A 9,675-nucleotide genomic window follows, 5' to 3' on the forward strand; every position below is an offset into this window, starting at 1 on the left:
GCTCTCTCTCTCTCTCTCTCTCTTTCTTTCTTTTCTTTTGTTCTTTTTCTTTCTTCCTTAAATCTTTCTCTTCTCTCTTCCTTTGCTCTCTCTCTCTCTCTCTCTCTCGCTTCCTTCCTTTGCCCTTTCTGTCTCTTCTCTTCATTTGCTTCCGCGCTCTCTTCATTTGCCATTTCTCTCTCTCTCTCTCTCTCTTCTTTCTCTCTTTCTTTCTCTCTTTCTCTTTCTCTCTCTCTCTCTCTCTTTCTTTCTCTCGCTCTCTCTCTCTTTCTTTCTCTCTTTCTCTCTCTCTCTCTCTCTCACACACACATACACACACACATTCACAAACATAGGTATGTGTTCTTTCTCTCCTTGGACTCTCATTCATAGACACACACACACACATACATACACACATACACACACACACACACCCACTCTTTTTCTCACGCGTTCTCTCTCCTTCGTTTCAAAACTCTGCCACAAAACTCCATAACATTTCTTCACCCCCCACCCCACCCCCTACAATTACCAAAGACTTCCTTCCAAGAGAATGTCTTCAATTCGTAGTATTTAGTGCTTCATTCAAAATATTGGCACCTTATCGCCATGACCACCACAGGACTTGACATTAGAAGCCGAGCACCACACACACACAGTGTAGTTTCAATGCATCAAAAAATGCAGTCCATAGAAGGCACATAGAACTGCCCTCGGTTACTCTCTCTCTCTCTCTCTTTTTACTCTTTTATTTGTTTCAGTCATTTGATTGCGGCCATGCTGGAGCACCGCCTTTAGTCGAACAAATGACCCCAGGACTTATTCTTGTAAGCCTAGTTCTTATTCTATCGGTCTCTTTTGCCGAACCGCTAGTTTACGGGGACGTAAACACACCAGCATCGGTTGTCAGGCGATGTTGGAGGAGGGGCAACACCGACACACAAACATATACACACACATACATATATGTATATATACACATATATACGACGGGCTTCTTTCAGTTTCCGTCTACCAAATCGTCTATAGTAGAAGACACTTACCCAAGGTGCCACGCAGTGGGACTGAACCCGGAACCATGTGGTTCGTAAGCAAGCAACTTACCACGCAGCCACAGACGAACTCCACATTCAGGGTTCATCTGACCATATTAAACGAATATGAAAAACAAAATTTGCGTCAACGAATCGAGGGTGAGGAGAGGACTTTCGGAAAAATTCACACGATTCGATTTTTTTCCTCATAACTTTTAAGAAAATGGATATCTTTTAATGAAATTCTATATAAATGCCTTTCAAACTGCATAGATTACGATTATAAAAGAAACCACCCAGAACTTTTCTTCCATAGTGAAACCATATTCAGCACCATATTTATGGATTTGCTTCTCTCCATATGGATTTGTTTCTCTCCATATGGATTTGTTTCATGATGCATGAGATTTCTTTTTTAAATCTTTTTCTGTTACTCAAATGAAAAATAAATGAATCTAAAAATACTTTTTCAAACTTTTTTTCCATTACACTCAAGCAAAAAAAAAATCATTTATGAATTTCTTTCTCTCCAAAAAGTCCTCTCCCCACCCTTTCGGAAAAAATGTTTCCCACAAATTTCTTTATAATCGTAATCTATGCAGTTTGAAAGGTATTTATATAAAATTTTATTAAAAGATATCCACTTTTCTAAAAACGATGAGGGAAAAAATCGGATCGTGTGAATTTTCCGAAAGTTTTCTCCCCACCCAGCTCCCTGTCCATTGGCGCAAATTTTTGTTTTCATATTCGTTTAATACACATTTTTTTAACCTATTACACTTGTTTTTTGTAGTTGCCTTTTGGCTTTTTTTTTTTAGTTGCCGGATGTCAAAGTTGTAATTAGCCGAAACCTTCACCAAAGACGGAACTGTTTGACTTCCGGTTCTTTCAGTTGCATCCACATCACAAGCTCTTTCACTAGAACCAGCAAAACGAGATAAACGTCTGATCTTTCTGACCACACGGAACCAACAGAGCGACCTTGATGGATTCGGTTAATAACTAGACCCGTCCTACACGCGATTACAGATGTTTGACAAAGCCCCGCAAATGTTTTGGAGATGATCAAGTGTGCACAGAAAGATTTCGTCCATCATTGCACACCTCAGACATGCTTGACGAGTTTATATCAGCCCAACAAATGCCTTCACTCTGCTAGCACTGCCAAATCAGGGATTTATTGCAGTTATCAAATAGTCTCTGAGCTCTAAGTCCTCAGAAACAAACCAGCCAGTCGTTTCCCGTTAACACTCAGAGATTCCTCAACAACATCGCTGTAGCTTGTGACATAAGGAAAATGGGAAGGGATACATGTGAAGGATGGACCTTTCAGTTCACAACGGTTCAAATAAGGAACCCTTTAATCTGACCACCAAGCAGATATCACAATACGTTCAGACGATCCTGCCTTTGAAAACAAGAGTGAAACTCGTTGCTACAAAGAAAGACACGAAGTATTTCGAACTTATCAAGAGGCTTTCGACTGATCCAAATAGATCAGAGTCCTAGGAATGTCAGGTTTGTTACCCACCCTCTCAGTGATGCATCACATGAAGTAGCAGTGGACACATTTATCGTGAACCTCACCGGTTTGCACTTTCTTAACCACACTGTTAACCTTTCGACGAGCATCTTGTTCGAAACCTTTAATTGTGAATCCAGCAAAATTACGATTTAAAAATTATCGATAACGTTTTCATTTCAAGCATCCTTCATCGACAGCATTGCCATTCCTTGCATATAGGAGAAATTCTTCAGTTTTGCTGCCTGTAGCAGTTATCGTCTGCCAAGACGTCGTCAACAGGTCTGGTGAGAATACGTGAAGACTGTACGATAAACCATTTGAAAAAGGTAGTTTAATCCTCGACCAACCAATTATTACCAAACTGTTGTCTTTAGCTTTTGGGATCGGGTTTTCGCATCACTCTGCGCCCTCCGCCGTGAGCAGTGCCAGGCCATCGAAGGCAGCAATTAAGCCCAATACTGTCTCCTTCTTGCTTCCACCTAAAACAATTTAAACAAAAGCACCGCTGTAAAAACTGTGAAGGCCTACTTATCACTGAGTAGCACAAGTTCGTCACAGTACGTAAGATAATGAAAGGAAAGAAAGAAAGAAAGGAAGGAAGGAAGGAAGAAGGAAAGAAGGAAAGAAGGAAAGAAAGAAAGAATGGAAGAAAGGAAGAAATAGAATAGGTCAACGCATGAATAAAAACGTGAATGAGTGAAATTTTGAAAATCGTGTAGATACGAAATAAAACTAATTTAAAAGATAACCTCTCCCTGTCTCCCTGTCTCCCTGTCTCTCTCTCTCTCTCTCTCACACACACACGCTCTCATCTATGCGTGTTCTTCACACATATTCATATGTATGTATGTATGTATACATATATATAAGTTCAGCAAAATTTAGATTCAGATGAATATGGTACTTAAGTTAAAGAGGCACCAAAATTTGGTATGGTATATATATATATATATATATTATATATATATATATATATATATATATATATGAACAGTTGCAACGTAGAAGGTGTTTATAAGCCATTTAAGAACACACAAAAACTGTTAGATTCACTTCAACATTTAAATTTAATTTGACAAAATATTTTCTTCGCTTTGAGACCGCGACCTGTTCACTGACAAAATTCCGTGCTGCATCTGACAGCATATATATATATATATATATTATATATATATATATATATATATATATATATAATATATATATATATATATATATTATATATATATATATATATATATATATATATATATATATTATATATATATATATATATATGTATGTATGTATGTAGTATGTATGTATGTATGTAGTATGTATGTATGTATGTATGTATAGATAGATAGATAGATAGATAGATAGATAGATAAGATAGATAGATAGATAGATGTCATTGAGCAAGGTGCTGAAGTCTCTAAATCTCCTCCTTTACAGGAATAAGTAGACAAAATTCTTGGAAGTAAACCTGGGGAATTGTTTATTGAAGAACTAAGGTGTTTTAAGAAATGGTGAGATGGAAGATTCTGGTAAATTGGTCGAGATCTTTTTTGATAAGGATTGGCTGCAATTTGCAAGATGGGAGTTAAGGAGTTAAGTACGATATACCCGGAGGTATTCTTTGTGGTTTTGATGACGATCATGTAGAGGAAATTCGACTCGTGGCGAGCTCGAATTACTCAGCGTTCAGGTGTAGGTGCGGCTGTGGTGTAAAGTCTGCTGCGTAACCACATAGTTCCGGATTCAGTTCCATTAGATGATGGCACCTGAGGTAAATATCTTTTACTAAAATCCGAGCCGATCAAAGTTTTGAGGGTGCATTTGATAGACGGAAACTGAAAGAAGCCCCCCCCCACACGCCCCCCCACCCACACACACACAGGAATATTGATGCAATATATGGGGATCGGACAATAAGCGTAAGCCAGTGTCAATGGTGGTTCCAGAAATTTCGAGCCGGAAACTACAGCCTAGAAGACGAGCCTCATCCTGGAAGATTTGTAGAGCTCGGCGAGGACGTCCTGCAAACCCTATATATATATATACATATATACATATATATACATATAAGCGGCGAGCTGGCAGAATCTTTAGCACGCCGGGCGAAATGCGTAGCCGTATTTCGTCTGCCGTCACGTTCTGAGTGCAAATTCCGCCGATGTCTACTTTGCCTTTCATCCTTTCGGGGTCGATAAATTAAGTACCAGTTACGCACTGGGGTCGATGTGATCGACTTAATCCGTTTGTATGTCCTTGTTTGTCCCCTCTATGTTTAGCCCCTTGTGGGTAATAAAGAAACACACACACACACACATATATATATATACATACGACAAGCTTCTTTCGAGTTTCCGTCTACCAAATCCACTCACAAGGCGTTGGTTGGCTTGAGGCTAAAGTAGAGGACACTTGCCAAACGTAATACGCAGTGGGACTGAACCCGGAACCATGTGGTTGGGGAGCAAGCTTCTTACCACACAGCCACGCCTGCGTTAATTCATGTGTGTGTGTGTATTTCTGTCTTACACACGCACACAGCTTGACAACCGGTGCTGGTTTATTTACGTTGACTACCTTAGCGGTTGGGCATAAGTGACCGATAAAATATGTACTAGGCTTTTTTAAAAAATGTACTGGGGTGGGGGTTGATTCGTTCAACTAAAACCCTCGCAGGCGGTGCTCCGGCATGGTCGCAGTCCAATGAATGGAACAAGTAAAAGATAAAGAAAAAGAAAACGATGAAATAAAAGGTTGCGGCAGTGTAGAATAAGAGCCATCAAGTCTCTTATAATTAGGGAGGAATTTCTCCAAGACATTTTTGGTCGTGGTTTGGTTTGTTTGCTTTAAATGTGGCAATGCAACAGAAAACGAAACATTTGAGATGTAGTTAGGGAAGTCGGATCTTTTCGGTTTGACCGGCAGTTTTTTTCTAGCGGTGTCATATGAAATTGTCACCCATAATTATGACCCTAGTATCGATCTATTGCATTTCAATCTATTTTAGTGTTAGGGTTAGGGGTGGGGGAAAGGGTATCTTTTTTTCTTCAGAAATGGAAATAAACCCAATCTGTTTCTTAAACGAGGGACATATTCATACGGCACAGAATGTTTTCACCTCAATAGACGGTCATTGATTGGTTGAAATTGCAGAAATTGAAGAAAAAAAACAACAAATATCATACACACTATAGAATTTTCTCAATAAAGCCAAGAGAAAAAGATGTTTTATAAACTCATTCTACCAGTGTACGAAGTTTAAAATTTTTTAGTTACCTAGAAATCATGTTAAAAACTGCCGTTCAAACCGAAAAGATCCGGGAAGTCTTGGGGAAGGATGTCGAAGAATATGTCTAAGAAGATGATTTCCAGTTAAAGATATAGTGCTTTGAAATCGCAAAGGAAGTGGTATAGAGAGTTATATGTGGTGGCGTTAATTCGTTTCCCAGAGTTCTTTAACAAAATATGAATCGGCTAAATAGCCGCAAACACACACACACACAGAGGATCTTTTCGGTTTGACCGGCAGTTTTTAAAAATAATTTCCACGTAACTAAACACTTTTAAACTTCGTATACTGGTAGAATGTGTTTATAAAACATCCTTTTCTCTTGGCTTTATTGAGAAAATTCTATGGTTTCTAAGATATTTGTTGTTGTTTTTTCATCAATTTCTGCAATTTCAACCAATTACTGACGTCTATTGAGGTAAAAAACATTCTGTGCCGTATGAATATGTCCCTCATTTAAGAAACAGATTGGTTTTTTTTTTTACATTTGTGAAGAAAAAAAAAAGATACCCTTCCGCCACCCCTAACCCTAAATCAGATTGAAATGCAATAGATCGATACTAGGGTCATAATTATGAGTGACAATTTCATATGACACCGCTAGAAAAAACTGCCGTTCAAACCGAAAAGATCCCCCCCCACACATACAGGCAGGTATAGTTAAGGACTAAAACTCAAATATAATGTAACGATAGAGATGAACGAATAATTTATTCCTGGTAATTTCTTCCTAAATATTTTCTCATTTGTAAAGATCGGAATCGACTCTAAATTGATCAAAAAGCTTCATGGTTCTCAAAATTCTGCAAATATAAACCTCCGGTACAGTGTATATGTTTAAATATCTCAGAAAATGATATTCCTTAAAGGTAATCGCTGGACAGAACTTCTGTTCGAACGTGCTACATAAACTTGCAAAAAGTGTAAATACAAAATAAGCCAAGGAAAGTTTAGCTAGGAGGTCGATAAATCCTGCGATTTCGTAGTGGTTTATAATAACACTAATCTGAATGCAGAACAAATACAAGGAAGTTAAAATCAAATTTCTTAAAGTTTTTTCTTCAATCCCCAACGGTCTTAAGAAATACATTGTTATCTTTTCATGAGCAATGCAATCCCACGTTTCCTTTTCAACAAAAACGCAGCGCCCTTCGAAAATGAACGACATTAACATTTTAAACATGGCCGGTTTGCATTTATCGCGGAGAATTAATTCACTGAAACAAGTTATCCAAATGATTATAGTGATGGAAACTGTTGCTGCATGAAGTATAGTGATGTACTTTTTCTGGCTCGGGAAAACACCTGACAGATATTGTATGAAAGCCGTAATCAGATAATAAGATATAAACGTAATAAAAAAGTCCATCTTGAGAATTTGAAAAGAGAAAACAAACTACAGTTCAAAAGAATACGAATTCCAAGTGGTCTTTTTGGTATTCTCGTCCGATTCGTACAAATTCAAAACAGGTTTTCAAATACATTGTATTTTAGCGATAAGAATTAATCATAATTTTGTATTTACCCAGGCAAAATCATGTTTTACGTAAAAACCGTTCAACTTTGAATGCCAACGTGATTCTTCAACTTCCGCTCTTTCGATGACGTCACAATATCAGTTTAGGGAACCGCGCCACGTGGTCCACACGACATAACAACTAAATCTCTCTCAAATCTTAACCTCCAGTTTTAAATAAGGGAAAAGTACATTCGGTAATGAATGAAACTCTAACAAAAAATAGTAATAAAAGCTAAATAAAAAGACGACTGTCGCCATATGTGCGTGCCTGCGCGCGCACATATGTATGAATGTATGCGTGTCCGAAACATAGGATATTCCACTCTTCATGGATTCTTCACTGGGTTTTGCCTGTCGTTATATATACGAGGGTGAGGTGTGTGGCTTAGTGGTTAGGGCATTCGGCTCACGATTGTAAGATCATGAGTTCGATTCCCGGCGACGCGTTGTGCCCTTGAGCAAGGTACTTTATTTCACGGTGCTCCAGTCCACTCAGCTGGCAAAAATGAGTTGTGCCTGTATATTCAAAGAGCCAGTCTTGTCACACTTTGTGTCACACTGAATCTCCCTGAGAACTACGTTAGGGGTACACGTGTCTGTGGATTGCTCAGTCACTTGCACGTTAAATTCACGAGCAGGCTGTTCCGTTGATCGTATCAGCTGGGACCCTCGTCGTCGTAACCGACGGAGTGCTCCTCTATATACGAGGGTGAGCAAAAAGTGATGCCATTTTGTTTAGGACAGGTATAATTACCAACACAGGAAGACGTATCATACATCAAAATGAAGCTGGTCCTCTGTGGATCACATCCCTAATTCTTAACATAGTCACCGTTTCTCTCAATAGCAATGTTCCACCTTCGAATGAGAGCATGTATCCCTGCCCCATACAATTCTGTTGACTGTTCTTTGAGCCACTTCTGCACTACAGTTTTCACTTCCTCGTCACTGGAATAATTTAGGGCCTTCAGACTATCATCTCTTCGGCCTAATGAAAGGGGGTTTGAGAGGTAATCATTATTGAGAGGTAAACACTCCGCCCGGTCCGGGGATCGAACCAACGACTCGACAAATGCGAACCTAATACTCAAACAACAACACCACGTACCTTCGTATGCATATTCGTTTCGGTTCTTAGCCCTTCTGAGCTCAAATTCCGCTTCGATACCCCTAAAGCATCCTGACCAGTGTGTCTAGTGTGACGTACAAGGAAAGATAGATACTCCTCAATCCGTGAAGTACAGCGACGGGTGTAGGAGGGGGAATATAAATGTTCGCAGGGGTGGAGAGTGAGGTCAGGTGTAACAATATGTGTGCAGGTGTAACTCTGTGTGTGTGTTGTGTGTGTGTGTGCGCGTGTATGTGTATGCGTGTTCGTAGCACTTTTCTTTCTTGTTGGTTACGTACGTTTCACCTCATTCACCAGTGACATCACCAAATTGTGAAACCGGTAGCGATGTCTTCCAGTATTTAAGGACCATGCCGCTCCTGTTTAACGCGTCCTTGTCCACTTCTTGAGTTCTCCATCCAGGCATTGACTATGGTGTTGCTGTTGAGCGAAGCAATCTTTGTCCCAGAGCTCGCAAGTTGGGAGAAGTCCGAAACGTGGTCCTTTGCTATTCGTAAGACCCGCAGAAGAGAAAGCAGGTCAACCCCGACAGCGAGAGCATCGACGGATGGATGAATGCGCATCCAGGCTCAGCGGTTGCGTAGGAAGTCGGGGACAAGAAACAGGAAGAAAGAGTGAGAGAAAGTTGGGGCGAAAGAGTACAACAGGGGTCGCCACCACCCCCTGCCGGAGCCTCGTGGAGCTTTAGGTGTTTTCGCTCAATAAATACGCGGTCTGGGAATCGAAACCGCGATCCTCCGACCGCGAGTCCGCTGTCCTAACCACTGGGCCATTGCGCCTCCACTGGTGTTGCTGTCCAAGGAGAATCCTACAGGAGAGGCACGAATCAGACATGCGAACAACGCATATATACAGTTGATGGCCGTGTGCATAATTCTGTTTCGCCAGGTAATTGAAAGAACTACTGATGATTTTCTTAAATCTAGGTTGAGGGTTAAGGGTCAGTGGTGTTTTGACATTCAAAGGAGTTGCTATTCCTACTTGAAAGTTAGTAGTGAGTCTCGCTTTTTCCCAGCAGCAATAATCCACGGATCAGACCTCTTAATCGAAAGCCACCGGGGAACTTTTTCTGAAACTTCACTTGAAGACTAAACAACCTTCTTCTATGGCCTGTAACCTCCTGCAAATCCCTGCAACCCCCTGTAAACCCTAATTAGTTGAGGTATTACAGGAGTGGCCAAGAAATCTTAATAAAAATATTAG

Source organism: Octopus sinensis, linkage group LG18 (genome assembly GCF_006345805.1).
Source record: "Octopus sinensis linkage group LG18, ASM634580v1, whole genome shotgun sequence".
Lineage (NCBI taxonomy): Eukaryota > Metazoa > Mollusca > Cephalopoda > Octopoda > Octopodidae > Octopus > Octopus sinensis.